We start from the raw sequence: 24495 nt of genomic DNA, 5'->3' as shown, positions 1-24495 counted from the left end.
ATTCAACATCATTATGTGATATGTTCAACTCCTCAAGGCTGGCTTTTAACAAGTCTCCATACGTCACTCTTTGGTTTCCACTGCATTTGCTTCTCAAACAAGCATGTATAAAAAAAAAACAGTAAACAAATATGCACATACACATATGCATTACACCATTCACGTAAGTGTGTGTGTGTGTGTGTGTGTGTGTGTGCGCGCGTGTGTGTGTATACATATTTATTATATTCTTCTTTTACTTGTTCCAGTCATTTGACTGCGGCCATGCTGGAACACCACCTTAAAGAGCTTTTTTAGTCGAAGAAATCGACCCCGGGATTTTTTCTTTGTAAGCCTAGTACTTATTCTATTGGTCTCTGTTACCGAACCGCTAAGCTAGGGGAGCAAGTGTCTTCTACTATAGCCTCGGGCCGACCAAAGCCTTGTGAGTGGATTTGGTAGACGGAAACTGAAAGAAGCCCGTCGTATATATGTATATATATATATATATGTGTGTGTGTGTGTGTGTGTGTGTGTGTGTGTGTGTCTGTGTTTGTCCCCCACCATCGCTTGACAACCGATGCTGGTGTGTTTACGTCCCCGTAACTTAGCGGTTCGGCAAAAAGAGGACGATAGAATAAGTACTAGGCTTACAAAGAATAAGTCCTGGGGTCGATTTTCTCGACTAAAGGCGGTGCTCCAGCATGGCCGCAGTCAAATGACTGAAACAAGTAAAAGTGTAAAAAGAGAGTAAAGAGTATACACAATATACACATACATATACATACTCACACACACGCACACGCACAAAAATATACACACACACGCACACACACATGCACACGTACCTAACACTCACAATCCCACACACACACACGCACACATACACGCACACATACTCGGACATACACACACACACACACGTGCATATATCTCCCATACACACACACGCACATATCTCTCCACACACAACCCCTGTCTACACACACAAGCACACACACATCACACGCACACACACATACACATGCAAACACACAAAATACACATACACACACATGTACAATCGAACTCACTCACGCACGCAAATGAACCCACACATAACTCCTACACACACACTCACACACCCAAGTATACATACATGGACACACACGCAAATGAACCCACACATAACTCCCATGCACACACACCAAACACTAACACATACACGCACCTAAGTATACATACATGGACTTACACACATACGCACACACACACACACATATATATATATATACACATACACTCACGCACACACAGATACAGGCACACACTGCAAGAAAAACACACTCACGCAACATACACATACACGCACACACATACTTGAAAACTGCTTGCTCACTTTCTACTGACCATCGTCCACGCACATGAAAAAAAGGTGACACACAGACAACCACCTGCTACTGATTCCTTCTACAACGTTAAGCGACACATACACACAAACACACACACACACTAACATATAAACAGCCAAACCACACACACACACACATACGCACATACACGTGCTGTTATTACACACACACACACGGACCCGCGCGCACGCCCACATACGTACCTCCCTCTATTGCACTCTCTTGTCTTAGAAAGAACTTTTTTTTCACGCATTCCCTTCCGGTCATTCCACAATGTAATCTCGTGTATATCGTTGGCTATTTTTTCTTCCTCCGTCTTCTCTTCTTTGGACTTTCCTATATTTCCGACGAAGAGCTTCGCTCGAAACGTCAAATTGTCCTTTCCTTTCCTGAGCGTCCAGTAACACAATATCTGTATCACGTCCTCGCGTTGTTGGTTTTTATTGCTTTTTTGTCGTTTTTCTTGTCTTAACTCACTATATATATATATTAGAAATAATACATTTCTAAATCTCTCAGAGAGATATATGCAGTAGCAGTACGATGACGTGATAGTATGTTGTCAACTTAATGTGACAGTCCTAAGAAAGGGAAGAAACTAGTCTCTGGATGCTGGCTTTGCTGGGTGGAGGTGCTTGTCTCCACTTTGAAAACATAAGGACACAGGAAATGTGTCAAGTTCAACAGGAAAAGGTTTTTCTTCCGGTTACATAACAGTAGCATTCTTCCTTTTCATGGGACTGTCACATTAAGTTGACAACATACTATCTATCTATCTATCTATCTATCTATCTATCTATCTATATATATATATATATATATATATATATATATATATATATATATATATATATATATATATATATATATATACGTGCATGCACACAAATACACACACATGTATATATACATGCGTGCACACGCACGCACACACACACACACACACACACACACACACACACACACACACACACACACACACATCAATAGGGAGCAAATATTCAGGAGTGAATATTTGTATACTCTTATATTTAGTAGGCAGGAGCATTAGTGTGCCTTTATTATATATATATATATATATATATATATATATATATATATATATATATATATATATATATATATACATATATATATATATATAATATATACATACATATGCATGTGTATATTATACAGTTTTTGTATATATATATATATATATATATATATATATACATACATGCATATGCATGTATGTATGTATATGCATGTGTATATTATACAGTTTTTGTGTATATTTATATATTAAGTTTATATATGTAATATATATTTTATACATAATCCATATATATATATATATATATATATATATATATATATACATATGTGTGTGTGTCTGTGTGTCTGTGTGTGTGTGTTTGTGTGTGGGTGGTTGTATATATATATATATATAGTTTTTTTTATCTGACTTTCAAGATCCTTTATGTGAATTTGTGTGTTGAAGCAAATTGTGCTGTGTCTAGGGAAAGTCATACTGCCTTAATATCTAACACACACACACCGGTTCAATTTCCACACCAAATAAAAGAATAAAAGAATATTCATATATATATATGTGTGTGTGTGTGTGTGTGTGTGTGTATACATGTGTCTCGTACTTATAGATACACATACATGCGTGTATGTATGTGAATGGGATGTATGTAAATATGTGTAACTATATTCTCTTTTACTTTTATTCATTTCACTGTGGCCATGCTGGAGTAGCACCTTTAATTGAACAAATTAACCCAGGACTTATTGTTTGTCAGCTGAATACTTATTCTGTCGGGTTCTTTTGTCGCTAGGTTACGGGGCCGTAAACACATCAGCATCAGTTGTCAAGTGATGGTGGGGGACAAACAGAGACACAAATATGACGGCTTTTTTCAGTTTCCGTCCACCAAACCCACTCACAAGGCTTTGGTCTGCCCGAGGCTATAGTAGAAGACACTTGCCGGAAGTGCCACGCACTGGGACTGAACCCGGGACCATGTGGTTGGTAAGCAACCTATTTACCACACAACCACTCCTGCATATACATATTTTATATATATATATATATATATATATATATATATATATATATATATATATATATATATATATATATATATATATATATATATATATATATATATATATATATATATATATATATATATATATATATATATATATATATATATATATATATATATATATATATATATATATATATATATATATATATATATATATATATATATATATATATATATATATATATATATATATATATATATATATATATATATATATATATATATATATATATATATATATATATATATATATATATATATATATATATATATATATATATATATATATATATATATATATATATATATATATATATATATATATATATATATATATATATATATATATATATATATATATATATATATTATATATATATATATATATATATATATATATATATATATATATATATATATATATATATATATATATATATATATATATATATATATATATATATATATATATATATATATATATATATATATATATATATATATATATATATATATATATATATATATATATATATATATATATATATATATATATATATATATATATATATATATATATATATATATATATATATATATATATATATATATATATATATATATATATATATATATATATATATATATATATATATATATATATATATATATATATATATATATATATATATATATATATATATATATATATATATATATATATATATATATATATATATATATATACATGCAGGAGTGGTTGTGTGGTAAATAGGTTGCTCACCAACCACATGGTCCCGTATATTTATATATTAAGTTTATATATGTAATATATATTTTATACATAATCCATATATATATATATATACATATGTGTGTGTGTGTATATATATATATATATATAGTGGAGACGCAATGGCCAGGGGACTCGCGGTTTCGATTCCCAGACCGGGCGTTTGGAGTGTTTATTCAGCGAAAACACTTAAAGCTCCATGAGGCTCCGGCAGGGGATGGTGGTGAACCCTGCTGTACTCTTTCACCACAACCTTCTCTCACTCTTTTTTTTCCTGTTTCTGTTGTACCCATATCTCAAACGGCCAGCCTTGTCACACTCTGTGTCACGCTGAATCTCCCCGAGAAATACATTAAAGATAGACGTGTCTGTGGAGCGCTCAGTCACTTGCACGTTAATTTCACGAGCAGGCTGTTCCGTTGATCGGATCAGCTGGAACCCTCGTCGTCGTAACCGACGGAGTGCCGTAAGATATATATACACATATATTTCGTTTTTGGTTTTGGTTTGCAAGATTCCTTATGTGAGTTCGTGTGTTGAAGCAAATTTTGTTGTGACTGGGGAAATTTATTCTCTTTTAGTGCCTTATTATTTAATACACTCACCGGTAAAGTTTTCACTCATTTACTTATTTATTTTTCCTAAAATTTTCGTTGCGTCTTGCAACCTTGTCAATAGTCGTTATCCGAGATGCGTTCTCTTTGTTTGTGCGCATGCGTGTGGGTCAGTGTATGTGCACATACACATGCATGCATGCATGTATGTATGTATGCATGCATATAAGTGTGTGTATGTATGTATGTATGTGTGAGTGCGTATGTATATATGTATGCATGTGTGTACGTTTGTATGTATGTATTCTGCATATTCATGTGTTTGTGTTTGTATGTTTGTCTGTTCGTGTTTGTGTGTTTTTATGTGTGTGCGTGTGTGTGTGTGTATTTGTGCGTTTGTGCTTGTGCGTGCCTCTGTGTGTGTGTATGTATGTATGTATGTATGTATGTATGTATGTATGTGTGTGTGTATATTTACAGGTGAGGAGTTTGCTTCCCAACCACATGCTTCCGGGTTCACTCCAATTGCGTGGCCCTCAGTAAGTTTCTTCAAGAATCGTCTCGGGCCGACAAAAGCCTTGTATCTGCATTTGGTTGACCGTATGTGAAATAAGCTTGTCGTACACACACACACACACACACACACACACACACATTCACGCACACACAAACACGCCCCCCACACACAAACACACACAAATCTGTTGATTCTCCAGAAGCGATACTTTACAAATGTAATGGATTTTTTAAGTCTACATTTAATACATTATAACTTTCAGAAATAATGTATTGTGCACGCACGCGCGTGTGCGTGTGCATGTGTGCGTGTGCGCGCGTCTTTCTGTTTGTGTTTGTTCCACAGTACCGTTTGACAGCTGATGTTTACGTCTCCATACTATAGCGGTTTAGCAAAGAGATCTATACAGTATGTACGAGGCTTAAAAAAACTAAGTACTGGGATCGACTTGTTCGAATGAAAACTCTTCAATGCAGTGGCCCCGATTAGCTGCAGTCCAATGAAAATAATAAGAGATAGTTAATGTCATACATACATACATACATACATACATGCACACATACATACATACATACATACACGCACACGCATTTATATACACATACGCACACATATTTACACACACACACACACACACACACGTAATATTTAAATATTATATAAAGTATTATATATACCATATAACGTTTGCTATATATATATATATATATATATATATATATATATATATATATATATATATATATATATATATATACATATATACTAGCAGAGACACCCGGCGTTGCTTGGGATTAAAACGGCATAGTTTGTATATAATATATTACAGTTATGTTGAAACAGGTGATATGGGCAAGTGCAGCATTGACAAGAGACGATGTCATTTGCAGAGTTGTATTGTCTGATGTTCAGAAAATCCTTTGACTGGATGGAAATGCCTTCTAGAAGATCCATAAGAGGTTGAGAAGGAGCTGGTTGTGCTGGCAATGTTACCTGACCGCCAGAGCAGCACATACCATCTGTTTCATTTGAAGATTTTAAAGCTCTACAGAAAAGACAATTTGTGTTTAGCACACCAATTTGGACAGAGTTATTTTTTATAAGAATGGGATGGATCATATCTGAAAACAGCTTCAGGAGTTGTGAAGAACGAATTTGTACGTAGTCTGTTTCTGAGAGCTATTCTATTGGACCTCTGTCTAATCATTAAAACATTGATTTAATGTTCCAACATTAAGTGCCACAACATGCATTTGCTGATCTTGAGAATATCTCATCTAGCTTCTCTCTTCAGACTCTCGACTTCGGGTTTTCTACAATCCCCCTTGCTTTATACTTGTTTCTGTAGAGATTACACATGTATGCAAATAGTGTAAGAAAAAATATATATTTAAAATATACATGAATGAACTATTTATCCTCACTCCCAAAAGACCACCCATATGCAAGTCAAGTTGTCCAAGTCACTTTGTATCGATAAGTAAATCATTTCATGATGGAATGGAAGTTTGGGTCTTTATCGGTAGTGACATAGCGGGACCCATCCCTGTAGAGAATGGTGTCAAGCAAGGTGACATCCTTGCTCCAACTCTCTTTTCTTTGTATTTTGCTACCACTCACACATTTTTTGTTGCGGATTGCTCTTCTGAGATATGTGATACTGAACTTCTGGTCTTCTCTTCAACTCGTATCGATTTACTGCCAGTTCGAAAGGTTTCAAGTCTTTTGTTCGTGACCTCCTTTATGTGTATGATTGCAATTTTGTTGTCCATACAGATGAAGATATGCAAATTCTCATGGATCATATCCCTGCTTCTTGCAAGACATTTGGACTCAGTATTAGCCTGGACAAGACTGTTGTGAAAGCATCTTGTTGAAGGAACAGTACTGAAAGTGGTAGACAAGTCTGTCTACCTGGGCAATACACTGAGCCGTTCTTGTTCTTTGTATGGTAAAATAGCTTGCAGAAGGCAACTGATTCTGACAGGACTCTTGAGTCTCGTGTCTGACCCCAACATGGCATCACAAGGCGAACAAAAGTTGCTGTGTATCATGCATGTGTGCTGACATAGCTTCTTTACTCATGTGAGACATGAACCTTTTACAGGATCATGTAATTGTCTTGAACACTTCAATCGTAGATGCCTGAGATATATTCTGAATATTGCTGGCCCTTGCAGACTCCAGACACAGAAGTCTTAAGGGAAACATATGTTCTGAACATTAAGATGATGGTGCACAAGCACTGTCGCCAAGCTGTTCGAAAACGTACCGCCATGTAGTGAATTGGTGCGTTTGGTCAACAGTATCTGTGGTCGTGTATGCTATCAAGAGCTGGGCTCGTTAGTCACGAGCGAAGCCACACGTGTAAAGTATAATTCTGTTTTTGAGTGCACAATGTTTATAATGGTCAGTGATGGTTTTCTTTGGTCACGAGTGGACAGCCATCACATACATACATGCATGCATACATACATACATACATACATACATACATGCATGCATACATACATACATACATACATACATACATACATACATACATACACGCATGCATACATACATACATACATACACGCATGTATACATACATACATAGATACATACATACATACATACATACATACATACATACATACATACATACATACATACATACATAGAGTTAACAGATGAGATCGAGAGAATCTCTTTATAGAAAATACTTAGCACTCAACAGATTTGAGCTTACACTCAATATTTACCGAGGACCAAGTCAGTTGGGTAAAGAGTTGTTATAAAGGGGAATCCAAGGGTGCAGATATGGAGACAATGATCTAAATAAACAGATAACATTCCTTGGGTTTGATATACAGAACATATATACATGTATACATGTGAATAAAGAAAAGGCAAAGACTGAAAGATTTTCGATGATTAACATTCAAGTATATATATATATGTTCTGTATATCAAACTCTGGGAATTTTATCTGTTTATTTGTATCATTGTGTCCTACATTCATATGTATGTATGTATGTATGTATGTATGTATGTATGTATGTATGTATGTATGTATGTATGTATGTATGTATGTATGTATGTATGCATGTGTGTATGCATGTGTGTATGTATGTATCTATTTATGTGTGTGTATGTACATATATATATATATATATATATATATATATATATATATATAATGTTGGAAAGAAAGTCATGTCGCAATTCAAACTGGGAAAGAAACATGTTTCTTTGGTCCTAATTAGTATAGTTATTGCCCCTCATTTTTTAAATAAAATAATCCTATCTATTTGGCAAATTGTTGACTCATCGGGTATAAAATTCTTCAGTTTCTGAAGCAAAGAAACGCTGAATATCATTTGTAATTACTTCACAATAAACAGTTTTCTCTGTATACAACGCTGTAATGATCTATAAAGTTGATTGTCAGAAGGAACAAAGTTAGGAATGTAAGGAAGATGAGGCAAACCATCCGTATATAGAGTCATAATCCTTTTCTGAATGATTTGGGCAATACGTGGCCTTGCATTATCATGTATGAGCAACATCCCTTTACTATTCACCAATAATGGTCGCTTTTTCTGCAAATTTTGTGCAATGTTTTCAATATGCGACAATACTTCTCCACATCAACTGTTTCGTTTTGGTTTAACATTTCATGATAGACGATACCCTTCGTATCCCACCAAACACGGAGCGTAACTTTTGGGGGAATAATCCTAATTTGGGGATGGATTCTCCCGTTTTTATTGGGTGCAAACCTCTGTTATTTTCGTTGGGTATAATTATAGAGGAACCACTTTCCATCACTTTCGATGAAAGGTTCAGCAGCAAGTCTTCTCATCAATGATGAGTAGAGTACAACTTTTTGAAGCAGTCATGTGATGAGGGACATACTGACTGAGTTTAGGCATTTTTCTTCGTTTGTGAAAGTGTTTTATGATCAAAGTGTGAATCAAATTGAACTGTTTTGTTAATTCTAGTGCAGTCTGCTTTGGATCTTCCTCAACTACGGTTTTCAATACTGACAGAAGTTCATCACCCGGTCGAAACATTTCTGGAGCGTAACTGACCAAACAATCGTTGGCATATCCTAGCACTTAAGGCTTTATTTTCATTGACAGAACGAATGTTTCTCATCGCTTCCAATGCTGAACAACCCGTTTTGAATTCATACATCGTGCAGTGTCTGATATGGACTGATCTAAACTCATTTTAAAAGTGTTAAATTAATACGAATTTAACCATTATTGTAAAAAGTAATCTGCTAAGAAAAAAAAAAATTGGAATGTAAAAATTAATGCTTATTTTTCCTGTTAGTTTTTTTAAAAAATACCCTCAAAGTGATCATGTCAAAACTGCGACAGGACTATATATACATACATACATACATACATACATACATACATGCATACATACATACATATATATATATATATATACATATATATATATATATATATATATATATATATATATATATATATATATATATATATATATATATATACATATGCGTGTAAGTGTGTGTGTCTTTATGTTTGCGTTGTATTTATCCCTCATCATCGCTAAACTCCTTCAAGGCGGTGACCGCAATCCAACGACTGAAACAAGTAAAAGCTACAATGTTATTGCTCGCTACTACACTGGTAGTGAGACTGATACAATAGATGGAGAGATAATGTAAGTGGTTAAATCTAAGTGAGGGAAAGTGGATGAATTATAATTTCAGTGACGTCTAGTGAGAAATGTTTAAATGCCTGGAGGAGTAGATATTATCATCAGAATGTCACTATAGACATGTGTCGTAAATTTCGCGGGAAATATATTTTCGACAAATTATGTACTGGCTTTATGACTTTGAAGACATATTTTCATATTCAAAACGAAAAAAACAACTTGAAAACAAAGCATACATGTTGATTTGAAATAATGGGAATTCACCAAGTACACATTTGAGCACAAAGACGCACACTCACTCACACTGCGTGGAAAGTAATGTCTTCAGCACACTGACAAACACACATACACATTTATCAGAATATAAATTATTTCGAAAAAGAATTGTTTTTAATTTCACACACACACACGCACACACACACACACACACACACACACACACACACACCCACACATACACACACACACACACACACACACACAGGTGCAGGTGTAGCATGCTTCCTAACCACATGGTTCCAGGTTCAGTCCCACAGCGTGGCACTTTGGGCAAGTGTCTTCTACTATAGCCCCGGACCGACCAAAGCTTTGCGAATGGATTTGGAAACTGAAAGAAGCCCGTCGCATATATGTACATATCTGTGTTTGTGCGTGTGTGTGTGTCGATAGAGAGAGATATATACATATGCACACACATACATATATATATACGTATACATATATATACAACTTATTCGGTCACGCACAAATCCCTTTTTTACGTCCTTCCCAAGCACATGATATCTTTTGCATCTTCCCATTCATGTCAACTACCTCCGTTTAAAAGAAACATTGAGCATAAAGCTAACTGATCTCAGAGGGTCTACTAAACTCATGTACACATAGCTATGCTCGTCAAAAACTGTCTCTTTTTACTGAGCATCAAACTAATACATTCCTTGTGCAGTCCTGGTGTTTGTTAATTTTATTATTCGTTTATTTGAATTGACTATGTATGTGTGTGTGTGTGTGTGTGTGAGTGTGTGTGAAAAATAAAATAGAAATAGCTTTCCTGATAATTTTCCCACTTTTATAAGATGCTTATAAATTATTCGGTGTACATACACGTGTGTGTGTGTGTGTGCGCGCGCTTGTGTATATATATATATGTGTGTGTGTGTGTGTGTGTGTGTGTGTGTCTTTCTCTCTGTGGTTGTTCCACCATCACCGTTTGACAACCGGTGTTGGTGCGTTTACGTCCCCGTAGCCTAGCGGTTCGGCAAGAAAGTCGATAGTATAAGTACTAGATTCCAAAAACTGAATAAGTACTGGGGTCGATTCGTTCGACTAAAATTCTTCAGGTCTGTGACCCACCATGCTCACAGTCTAATGACTTAAACAAATAAAAGATAAACGATGTGCATGTATATCTCCGTATTCTTTCTGTTGAAGAGCGTAGCTCGAAACGTCAAAGACTTTCCGTATTCCCGAGCGTCATACTAATACATCCTTTTGTTGTTTACACCACCTGTCCTCGTCTGTTGTTATTATTTGTATATTCTCCCATATATATAATACACATAATAATGAAATAAATTTTTGAAGAGTTTCTAATCATTCTTTCCATCCCACCCAACTTTGTTACCTCTAATTTCTGTAAGTTTTTAAGTATTTTTCACTTTTTTCAAATTTATATATTAGAAACATTACGTAATATCTACCCTTGAAAAAAATCCGTATTTCTCGAAAATTTTATTTAAAAATCTATATTTTAAAGAGAAGTAAATAGAAATATAATGTGGGGAGGAAGAATGATCCAAAGCTCACATTTTTTAATATTGTCATGGTAATCTACACAGCTGAAAATGCATCTGTGCAAAAGTTATGCATTTCTTAGAAAGTTATGAGGAAAATTTTCAGTGAAATAAGAAGTACGGAGTCATTAGGTAAGAATTTTATCAGTGGTCTATGCCACTATTCTGATTGGATGCACTATTTTCTATCATTAGCAAAACTGTCATCTTTGAGGACTAGGGTTTCCAATTTTTTTTCTTGTAATAATGATTATCTACACCCATTACTTCATCTCTTGTCACCTTGCTGCGTGCAACTTATTCGGTCACGCACAACCCACTTTTTTATGTCGTTTCATGGCAAATGATCTCTTGTCTCTTGCCATTCATGTTAATGCTGATGGAGCTGGACTGCCTCAGCATTGAGCATGAAGCTAACTGATCTCGGAGGGTCTGCACAACTCATGGGCACTAAGCAAGTAAACAATACGTATATGTATAGATGTGTGTGTTTATACGAACAGAAAGAGATGACACATAAAAAAAAAAGAAAAAAACACAAAAACAATGGTTATGTTATGAACTTAATTAGCTTAAAGCTACTTCTGCTATAAGATGCAGTGGACCTTTAGTTGAGTGCCTGAATAACATCCTATAGCCTCATTGTAGCCTCATAGATGAAGTGCAATTTATTTAGGAAGAATGTTTTACATTTTCGCAATATAAAGGGGAGGCATTATCAGTGAGAAACTTATTGTTGTGACCAAAAGGCAGGCTTACTGGGTGAAAAAGTAGGAAAAACAGAAAATATATGTATATAAACACATGCGCACGTACTCGAGAAAACGCATACAGCCACGCACACAGCGTAAAGATACACACGAGCATTCACACACAAAGATGCACATATACATTTACTAACTTACCTATACACACGCGCACACATTATACAATATATATAAATACATAATGTGTGTGTTTATCATTGTAAAACACCTATCTTTCTATCATCTATCTATCTATCATCTATCTATCTATCTATCTATCTATCTATCTATCTATCTATCTATCTATCTTATATTTTATAAGCTTACAAGCGATCACCGTGCATTGATTAAAGTAAATAGTCTACATATAAGCCCAAGATGAAAAAAAGTAGAGTTTGACGTACGTATGAGACTCGAACCCACACGTCTATGTATTCGCGACAAGAGTGCTACCGTTTTGTATATGTATGTATGTATGTATGTATGTATGTATATATTATATATATATGTATGTATGTATGTATGTATATATATATATATATATATATATATATATATATATATATATATATATATATATATATATATATATATATATATATATATATATATATATATATATATATATATATGAAAATGGACATACGTATGAGTATATATATTACATGAAAAATGTGAGCAAGGGAAATAATATTCTTAAGATTATAAACCTGGAAAATTACAGGACAATTTATTACACTTGAAAAAGTTCAGAACAACTTATTACATCTGGTAAAGTACAGAACAAGAAAATTTTTACTTAAAATATTGCAGCTAAATTTCAAATAAAATATTTAGATTTAGAAAATATTAGCTTTTATTAAAACTAAAAATGTTATTGCAAGTTATTACTTCTATTTGTTATTACTTGTTACTTCTATTAAAAATAAAAAAATAACTCAAAATATTTTTTGCACTTTAAAAAAATTCATTTTTTTAACTACTAATTAATAATTAGAAATTTGAAAATAAGTCTAAAAAAAAAATAATAGTAGTACATTATTAGTTAGTACAATAAATAGAATAATACAAAAGTTAATTACAGTAAAATCTACCTATAACAACAAATTCACCGTAAAATTTGCTTGAATTTTTGTCTAAGTTATTGCCAAGTCTTCACATTTTTAGTCTTGAATAACGCCTATTTTTTTTACATAATGAATTTTCCTACCATATATACTATTCTACTTTGCATAAAACTTTAGCTATATTGGTACTTCTAGCTCTCATTTTTTAAAAATATTCTAGTGTGTCAATATTTTAACAAAATGATGGTCCCTTTCTTTAAATTATAATGTTACTTTATGAATTAAAATCAAATAATTTTTAATATTCAAATTTTATCCTTAGCTGCAATATTTTAAGTAAAAATTTTCTTGTTCTGTACTTTACCAGATGTAATAAGTTGTTCTGAACTTTTTCAAGTGTAATAACTTGTCATATAATTTTCCAGGTTTATAATCTTAAGAATATTATTTCTCTTGCTCGCATTTTTCCATGTAATCCATGTTTTATCCTGGCTATGCAATTATGCTAATTAATAATGTGTCAAATGTGTCAATTAGCGGTGTCGTTGATAACTTTTTCCATACCTCAATGATGCCAATGATATATATTAAAAGTCCCCTTATAGAACTATATTATCACCCTCAAATTTGAGAAACAAACACTCATAACGTTTTTCTTTAAAAACTTAATTGCATGAGATTGATACCATGAAATTCCTCGAATTGAGCTCTATCATTTAAGCTTAATTAAAATATAGTTCGTTTCTAAAATAAAAAAAGTTAATTATACGTAAATCTAATTTTTGCTTTATATTTTTTTCATAATATCTTGCCTCAACGTTTTTGATATAAATTTTTGTTGCATGAGAACAAAACTATGAAATTCTTTGTTTTCTTCCATCATTGAAGCTAAGATAAATTTATTTTGCTTTTAAAATAAAAAAAAAAGTTATTTAGCTCTACACATGAGTGGTGGCGTTACTTACTCTCCTATAACATTGCTAAAAATTTTGATGTAGATTTTTTTCTACTGGATCAAATCTCAATTTTTTAATGCCAAAATATAGCTAGGGACCAGCCCTCTTCAAAAATGATAACAGTTTTCAATTTGGTTAAGAATGGAATTAGCAACAAGCTCTGAAAGATGTTGCGTGTGAGTAAATCGCAGTGTTATGAATATTATTCAACTATTACCGTAGTTGAATGATAGACGTATTCGTGACTGGGTGAACTTGCCATTCTGTGTCTGTTTTTCGTTCGTACATTTTACGATACATTTTTTAACTTATTAACTTACGGAACGTAACGCACTCTTGGTTTTATTCACAGTAAGTTAGTTATATGTATATGTATATCTGTGTGTGTGTCTTTGTGTCTGGATTTGTCCGCAAATATCGCTTGATAACCAGTGCAGGTGTGTTTACGTTCTCGGAACTTAACGGTTCGGCAAAAATGACCAATAGAGTAAGTATCACGGTTTAAAGAAATAAGTACTGGGGTTGATATATTCCACTAAAATTTCATGGTGGTGCCCCAGCATGCCCGCAATCAAATGACTGAAGCAAGTAAAAGATATATATATATATATATATATATATATATATATATATATATATATATATATATATATATATATATATATATATATATATATATATATATATATGCATACACACACACACACACGCATACTGCATAATTACAAGACCCAAAATACAATACTTGATACATATATTAGAGGGAAAGATATATACATCCCATTACAACACATCGTAGCGCTGAGATGATATTAACCAAGAAAAATATCGAAGCAATCATCAGACAAATAAAATAAACTTGAAATTGGGATACTCAAAGAAGTATTTCTTATACTGATTTGAGTAGAACAAATTTTCGATTTTGTTGATGACTCCCTAATTATGTACGAATTATTAGGCTTGTAGGCGGTGTGCAATTACTTCGTATACGTGTGTATACGCACACAAACATGCACGCACACTCGCATACATATACATGCATACATACATATACGTACATACATACACACACACACACACACACACAAATATATATATATATATATATATATATATATATATATATATATATATATATATATACGAGGAGCTTCTTTCAGTTTTAATCTACCAAACCCATTCACAGTTTTTTTTCTTTTTTGGCCCGGGGCTAGAGTTGACGATTCGTGTCCAAAGTTCTACGAAGTGGAACAGAACCCGGAATCAAGTTGTTAGGAAACAAACGTCTAAACTACACACTTGTGTAAAAATGTATGCATATTCGGTTTGTCAGAATTAGAGCCTGGTTTTCATGAGCCACACACAATATAAGCTATCATTCTTTTTGCACACTTAGCTGAAAGGTCATGTCATAATTTTTGTTGATTATGAGACACAGGTATGGGTGACATTTGACTACGTCTGAAAACGCATGACGACATGGATGAGAACATGTAATGCATATAACTTAATCCCCCCCACCACCGCCATTTTATCATTGCTGATCGAACGAATATATATATATATATATATATATATATATATATATATATATACATACATACATACATATATAATATATACATACATACATACATACATACATACATATAGTATTTTAACTTTTTATTCCTAGTAACGTAGGTGCTTCGGCACCCTTAGTCACACATAGCCATGGTTATATCTACATCAATAAAAGCGAAATTCTGTCTGTCCGTCTGGGACTCCTGTATCTCAATCTACATTTGCTCTACATAAACATAGTATAGATTTTTGGAATCTGGATAATGCCAGGATTGAAAAACTGTCTTTCATTTGATTTTTTAAGATTCAGCATTGGGATCTGCTTTAAAAGCATTTGGGTTGCTATTTCTAGCAGGTAAAGCGACCGTGAGATATTTCAAAGCCATAGTAAAAGTGTTGCCTTCCTTAGCTTTACGTTTTACTAAGGAATTTAATGTTTTTTGCTTGGTACTTTATATATTATGCCTGGTACTGCATGGCACCTTGGGCAAGTGTCTTCTACTATAGCCTCGGGCCGACTAAAACCTTGTGAGTGGATTTGGTAGACGGAAACTGAAAGAAGCCCGTCGTATATATATATATATATATATATATATATGTGTGTGTGTGTGTGTATGTGTGTGTGTGTGTGTGTTTGTGTGTTTGTGTGTCTGTGTTTGTCTCCCACCATCGCTTGACAACCGATACTGGTATTTACATCCCCGTAACTTAGCGGTTCGGCAAAAGAGACCGATAGAATAAGCACTAGTTTTACAAAAAATAAGTCTTGGGGTTGATTTGTTCGACTAAAGGCGGTGCTCAAGCATCGCCACAGTCAAATGACTGAAACAAGCAAAAGAAAAGAATATATATATATATATATATATATATATATATATAGTTTTTGTCTATCTTGGGTTTTATCCAATGAGTCCTTAATGCTTTATCTTGTGCTGCTACTAAGAAACTTTCTGTCTCCCTTTTCAGCTTTCCTTTCTGCAACCATAACCATGTCTCACTACTACTATTTGTTGCAACTATCTTTGGGTATCTACCATGCAACGCCTTCTCCTGCCAGTTAGATAACTTTTGTTCTTTTTTCTAGTTCTAAACTTGGTTTTGTTTTTTGGTTTTCCAATGTCTTGCTGTGACTCTAGCATCTATTAACAAACTTTCTTCACAATTACTTACATAAGAGTCTATATCTACTCTAGCTAACTCCACGCAGTCTTCCACCTCCCTTTCTAGATAAGTATAATCTTGGTACTCCTGTCCTTGAATGGAGTCCTCCATTCATATAGAATTCCTTCCTAGTTTTTCTGTCTAGCTTTGCTAATTCAGTTTTTGTCGAATCTACAAAATCTGCTGAGTATCTAAGTAATGATACTGCCCAAGTATTTTCAACCTTCACTAGATTCGGACCATTTAGCTTTGACTTCATTATCTTTATTAGCTTTGACTTCATTATCTTTATTAGCTTTGACTTCATTACCTTTCTGATGGACTCCTCAATTTTCGTTTTCATTTCTATAGTTAGTATTCTGTCAGATTCTAATACACCAAGATATTTATAACTCTCTCCTCCTTTCAATGATTTTAATGTCTGGCCATCTGGTAATTGGATGCCTTCGCTGTTGACTACCTGTCTCCTCCTCATGACTAATATTGCACACTTTTCTATGCCAAATTCCATACCTACATCTCTGCTGAAGAGTCTTACAGTCTGTATTAAGGAATCTGTCTCTTTTTCATTCTTACTAAAAAGTTCCAAATCATCCATGTAGAGCAAATGGTTAATTTTTCCCTCACTATTTCTGAACTGGTACCCTGCCTTTGCCTTCCTTAATACTAAACTGAGGGGGATCAAACATATGACAAATATTAAAGGAGTTAACAAATCTCATTGGAAAATTCTTCTCTTGATATTAATCTAATTGGATATTAACTGTGTTACCTGAGTAGAGATCTACTTTCAATTTCTTCATGCTAAAGCTAATTAATTTTCTTATGTTGTCTGCTATACTGAAAATATTCAAACATTCACTTATCTATGATTGTGAGATCATGTCATAGGCTTTCTTGTAATCTGTCCATGCTGTTGTTAGATTTTAATTTATAGCTTTTACTTCATTTGGAACTGCTTTGTCTATGTGTAATAAATCATGCGTTCCTGCAACCTTTCTTTTCTTCTGATAGTAAATTCTGGTTGTCAAGGTGATCATAAATGCTTTCTGAAAGCATTCCTATTAACAGTTTCCACACTAATGGTAAGCAAGTGATTGATCTGTAATTGCTAGCTGTATTAATAATAATTACAGTTATTATTATTATTATTATTATTATTATTATTATTATTATTATTATTAGTAGTAGTAGTAGTAGTAGTAGTAGTAGTAGTAGCAGCAGTAGTAGTAGTAGTAGTAGTAGTAGTAGTAGTAGTAGTAGTAGTAGTAGTATCATTATTATTATTATTATTATTATTATTATTATTATTATTATTATTATTATTATTATTACTATTATTATTATTATTATTATTATTATTATTATTATTATTATTATTATTATTATTATTATTATTATCATTATTATCATCAACTATGGTTTCTTTTCATTATAACTTTATTTCAGCTGCCTTAGTGCTGGGCATCCCCTGGAGAGCAAGAGTAGCATGGGCACTTTTGTTTTACTAAAATGCTAAAATTATCACAACATTTGTTCCATTTTAGATGGTGAGTGCTTTCCATAGTATAAGGGCCGTACCCATCAAGGTTATCTTTTGTAGTTCACGGAAACTGGAGTTACTAGGGAGTTGCTTAATATACTTTTCAGCTCCCCTCTCTATCATTCCCAACGTACCAATTACTATTGGTATTATCGTAGTACTAAGCTTCTACATTTTTGTGATTTCAGATTGCAGATCTTTATAGTGAGGAAGCTTTTCGTATTCTTTTCTTGAGACACTTTGATCTTGTGGGACAGACATATCTATTAACAGACAAGTTCCTCTGTTGTAGTCCTTGATCACAATGTCTGGTCGTTTGGAGTCAATTTTTCTGTCTGTTTATATTGGGAAGTTCCAAATGATGTTGACGCCCTCGCCATTTACTACATCCTCTGGATGGTACCTGTACCACTTATCATGGGATTTAATTTTTTAGTATTTACAAGCATTCCAGTGGATGTACTGCCCTTGTCTGACATGTTTTATGAGATACTCCTTTTCAGCGAGGACTGGGCAGCCAGAAACATGATCAATTGTCTCTGTGAATTTTCTGCAAATTCTGCACGAGGGGTCAGATCCATCTTTAAGGACATTTGTATTATTATTATTATTATTATTATTATTATTATTATTATTATTAATATTATTATTATCATTATTTGTATATCTTTTAAGTTCGTTTACGGGATACAGTTTGAATACGCATATAAAAGCTCTTATTTTATTATGTCGGCTACAGCCTAATGATGCCAAATGGCAATACCAGTCTTTTTGGGGTCGCACTGAGATGTGCCGATATAATTAGGATAAATAATAATAATTATAATAATAATAATAATAATAATAGGACTGAGGTAACTCCTCCAGAAGATATAGAAGAGTGCCATTGTTATCAAGTGAACGATATTTCAACATCTCGTGTGTCTTTCACAGGTTAAAAAATAAACTTAGATAGAATTTATAAATATTTTAATGTATCGCTACGCGCATTTCCACAAATCACGTTTCTTAAGACTGTAGTCCGTATTCCTTGAATGATTACGGTATAGTCCGTAGTATTTATGGACATCGGGCAGGTCATGCTCATGCATTAATTTCTTCAGACGATAGGACGTTAACGGATGCTTAACTGAGGGTTTCTACGGACTGTACTATAATCATCCTAGGAATATGGACTATGGTGTTAAGAAACATGTGATTTGTGTAAACGCGCATAGCGATGCATTGAAATATTGATAAATTCTATGCAAGGATTATTACTATTATATATACGTATTCTTTTATTCTTTTACTTGTTTCGGTCATTTGACTGTAGCCATGCTGGAGCACTGCCTTTAGTCGAACAAATCGACCCCAGTACTTATTCTTTGTGAGCCTAGTACTTATTCTATCGGTCGCTTTTGCCGAGCCGCTATGTTACGGGGACGTAAACACACCAACATCGGTTATGTGTATAAATATATATATATATATATATATATATATATATCATTTTATTCTCTGCTTAGAAGAATTTTTTTAGCCGAATGTGACAAACATGGGGGAACAAACACAGACACACAAACACACACGCACGCACGCACGCACGCACACACACACACACACACACACACACACACATATATATATATATGTGTGTGCGTGCGTGCGAGGGCATTTTTCAGTTTCCGTCTACCAAATTCACTCACAAGGCTTTGGTCAGCCCGAGGCTATAGTAGAAGTCACTTGCCCAAGGTGAGACGCAGTGGGACTGAACCTAGAGCCATGTGGTTGGGAAGCAAGCTTCTTACCACACAGTTGCTCCTGCGCCTGTTTGCCGTAACATGGAATTCAAATCCACACCTCTATGTATTCGTGACAAGCGTGCTACCGTTACACCAACGTATCCCTGACTGTTTTCCGTCAAATTTAAGAACTATAATTTCATAGTGTTGTTCTTTGTAAGCAAACATTCCGTATGCGTATAAGCCCTCGACGGAAGATAGTGGGGTTTGCCGTAACATGGGACTCGAATCCACACCTCTATGTATTCTTTTCTACTCAAGACCTCAAGTCTCGAAATTTTTTGGGAGGCGGCCAGTCGATTAGATCAACCTCAGTGCGCAACTGGTACTTGATTTATCGATTCCGAAAGGATAAAAAGCAAAGTCGACCTCGGCGGAATTTGAACTCAGAACGTAAAGACAGACGAAATACTGCTAAGCATTTCACCCGGCGTTTCTGCCAGCTCGCCGCCTTACACCTCTATGTATTCCTACAAACGTGTTACCGTTACACTAACGTACCCCCTGTACTTACTTCATGACACGGATGACGTAGGAGAAAGTTCATCACATCGTGGGCCCATACAACCCGGGAATTTCCTGGTTGCATCAATACTGCATGATACTGTGGGAGAAGAGACGCTGTTCCGATCTCCAATCTTCAGCTGATAAAGTAAGTGTCCCACAGTGCAAGCTGCATGTAGAATAATAATTGTTTCATATTTTAGCACAAAGCCAGCAATTTTAAGGGAGGAGCAAGTCGATTACATCGACTCCATGTAGATAATTGCCACTTTATTTCTCGACTCCGAAGGATGAAAATTAAAGTCCACCTCGGCGGGATTTGAACTGAAAACGTAAAACCGGAAGAAATGCCGCTGAGCTTTTTGCCCGGATGCTAAGGATTTTGTCACTTCGCTGGCTTTATATATTGAATAACTAATGTGTCTGCGTGTGTGTCTGTATACGTGTATGTAGGAATTGATGGAAATATATTCATAGAGATGTTAATGACTCACTAACTTTATATATTTTTTTAGGTGTATATATGTATACAAAATAGATGCAGGTGCATGCTTTTGTGCAGTCTAGAAAGTAAAGAAATAAAAGCACAACATCATGCTAGCATGCAGTAATGTACATCCGTGCCTTTGACTACATTTTAGTGTCTTATCTATTCACAATTACAACAGTTTATGTGGGACAGTAAGCTATCTAGCTCTCTACACAAATATACACATAAACATGTATTGAATATTTATAAACTAGAAAAATACCGTCAAAAATACTTTAAATAATTAACTCGAAGTTAATTGAATGTGCCTGAGTGTGTGTTCTTGTTTGTTTGATCGCGCGTGTGTGTGTGTGTGTGTGTGTGTGTGTGTGTGTGTGTGTGTGTGTGTGTGTGTATGTCTGTGTGTCTGTGTCTGTGTGTCTGTGAGCGCGCGCGTATGTGTGAGAGGATGAGAAAGAGAAAGAGAGCGTGGGGTACATATGTGTAGCTGGCTCCTATGAGCATTTGTAAAAGTACGTGTAAAAAGAAACATACCTCACCGACAATATAGGTGTGCTGAATTAAAATGTTTTGTATTTTGCTATAAAATATTTTGTTACGAAATATTTTGGTCTAATATCTCAGTTCTAGGATTATACCATTATACTTGCCTAACATAAAATACTTCTCTCTCTCTCTCTCTCTCTCTCTCTCTCTCCCTCTCTCTCTCTCTCTCTCTCTCTCTCTCTCTCCTCTCTCTCTCTCTCTCTCTCTCTCTCTCTCTCTCTCTCTCTCTCTCACCCAGCTTCATATAATCGCGCGCGCATTTATATCCTTTTTGTCCTTAGTCTTATTACAAAATGGTGAGCTAAAATAACTTCCATTATTTAGTTAAAATGCGGCGAGCTGGCACAATCGTTAGCACGCTGGGAAAAACGCTTAACGGTATTTCGTCCGCCTTAAAGACGTTCTGAGTTCAAATTCCGCCGAGGTCGACTTTGTCTTTCATTCTTTTGGGGTTGATAAATTAAGTACTAGTGAAACACTGTCCACTCCCTAAAATTTCAGGGGATTATTTAGTTATATTAAGTTCAAGAGCCGCCGACATCGTTTTTACTTCTTATCATTCTGGGGTGAATAAAATAAGCACCATTCGTCTACAGGAGATATTACAACCGTCTATACTCTTCCCAAATATATGACCATGAACCTCTGTTAGTAATCACTGTTGTTTTATTGAGAAGAGAGCGCTAGATAGTTGAAACGGTGCGGTATGTTTATGTTCAAAGTTCAAATCTCGATAAAATACCAGTTGAGTACACGGTCCATTTAAACGATTATTACATATACCAAATCAACTGCTCATAGAGATATATAAATAAAATGACCATACGCTCGCGCACTAAAACATGTACGCTCATTTCATGTGTGCAACTATCTACATACGTACACACATACGCACACACACCATATATATATATATATATTGGGTTCGGGTTCTTTTCTATACCACATCAAAAGCATAGATAAATGTGCTTGTATTTTTATATATTACCTTTACAGCTAAGTCTTCTAATATGAATTTCAGTCCTTCTGATTTACAATGTGAAATGCATTCAGACACCCACCACACACGCACATTTTTAATCGCTCGCAACATCTAGCGATAGAAAAGAATGAAGACAGCACTACAGTTATTTACTTATCAATTACTTCAAGAGTTTTTCAAAGGAAAATGGCTTACTGGAGAGTTGCATCTCTGCAGAATTACATTTTAGAAATGGTTTCGTTATCAGATCGAACCTATGATCAAGGGTGCGACAACTATGTGAACGGAGAGATACATACAACGAAATGTCTGTAGATGTGAGCTCACGGCCTGAGTGCTGATTGTTCAACATTTTATTCATTCGATCAAGTCTCTAAATTTACTTAGCAAAAGTTTAAAAAGTATTGATACTCGAGAAAAGTCTTTAAGAACACTTGCAAAAAATCATTAAACATATTTAGATTATTGTTCAACGAGAATAGATTCTTCTGATACTCAATCAATAAAACAGTTGCAAAATGTCAAATGCTATTTTCATTCATTAAATAAAAGTTTATAACTTATTACAATATTAAATGTTAATATTGAAAAGTATAAACTTGCAACTGTTACATTCCATCATTAAGTTTTTAGGGTTTAGCTAGTGAACTGTACGCGACTTCTTACTAATTCCTAGTCTCTTTTGGTAGATTCCGTACCAACTTTACTAGACAGTTAATGTTGTACGAACTCTGAGTTTTAATTAACTTTGAGTTGTAACCTAGTGAATAAAGTAATAGTCGTAGGAGCCAAACTATTATTATTTCGTGTCTAGTCTGAAGACAAATGTCCTATATATTACATTTTGACTAACGACAACAAAGTTACAGAAGACTTGTGACTGAACAAACTGATGATCAAAATTGTCCCGTGTCAATCTTAATTTTTTTTTTAATATCAAGTAACAAACTAACTTTAAAAATTGTTGAATATAATTTGAGTTTATTTGGTTGCTATGTTACCAGGGCCAATATACGTAGTAGATTATTTGTCTAGGAGTGACTACAGACACTATAGACTGTTGTTGATATAAAGTTCTTGTTTTGTTAAATTCAGTCTATTTTCTCTCTAAGTGGTCAAACAAATTTATTGGGATGTAAACCGAATGTATCGACCTTTATGGAATTACCATAGCAAAGACCTTCTTCCACATCTCAAAGCTGTCTTTCTAACCAGAAGACCTTGTCACTCCTGGCTTGGCGTTGTACTGTGTCTCTGTTCATTCTCCTCCAAAAGCAAACGTGCCGCTCTGAGTGAGAGTTTCTTATCCATCATGTTCTACATATCCACTGATATCCT

The 24495-nt window shown here is 34.1% G+C and overlaps 1 protein-coding gene across 10 annotated transcripts in view; it reads left to right on the top strand.

The window, feature by feature from the left end:
• Positions 1 to 24495, top strand: part of LOC106871811 (frizzled-5) — a 123486-nt gene that overhangs the window by 20042 nt on the left and 78949 nt on the right. The window contains exon 2 of one of the 10 annotated variants that reach the window (XM_089356665.1): positions 18323 to 18393. The exons of the other annotated variants lie outside the window; for them this stretch is intronic. The gene's annotated coding sequence lies outside the window, so the exon portion shown is untranslated. The remainder of the gene's footprint in view (positions 1 to 18322; positions 18394 to 24495) is intronic. 10 annotated transcript variants of the gene reach the window in all.

This window comes from Octopus bimaculoides, chromosome 8 (assembly GCF_046866305.1).
Source record: "Octopus bimaculoides isolate indiv1 chromosome 8, ASM4686630v1, whole genome shotgun sequence".
Taxonomy (NCBI): domain Eukaryota; kingdom Metazoa; phylum Mollusca; class Cephalopoda; order Octopoda; family Octopodidae; genus Octopus; species Octopus bimaculoides.
The sequence above is the reverse complement of the archived record's forward strand: the minus strand, read 5'-3'. Positions and strand labels throughout refer to the sequence as shown.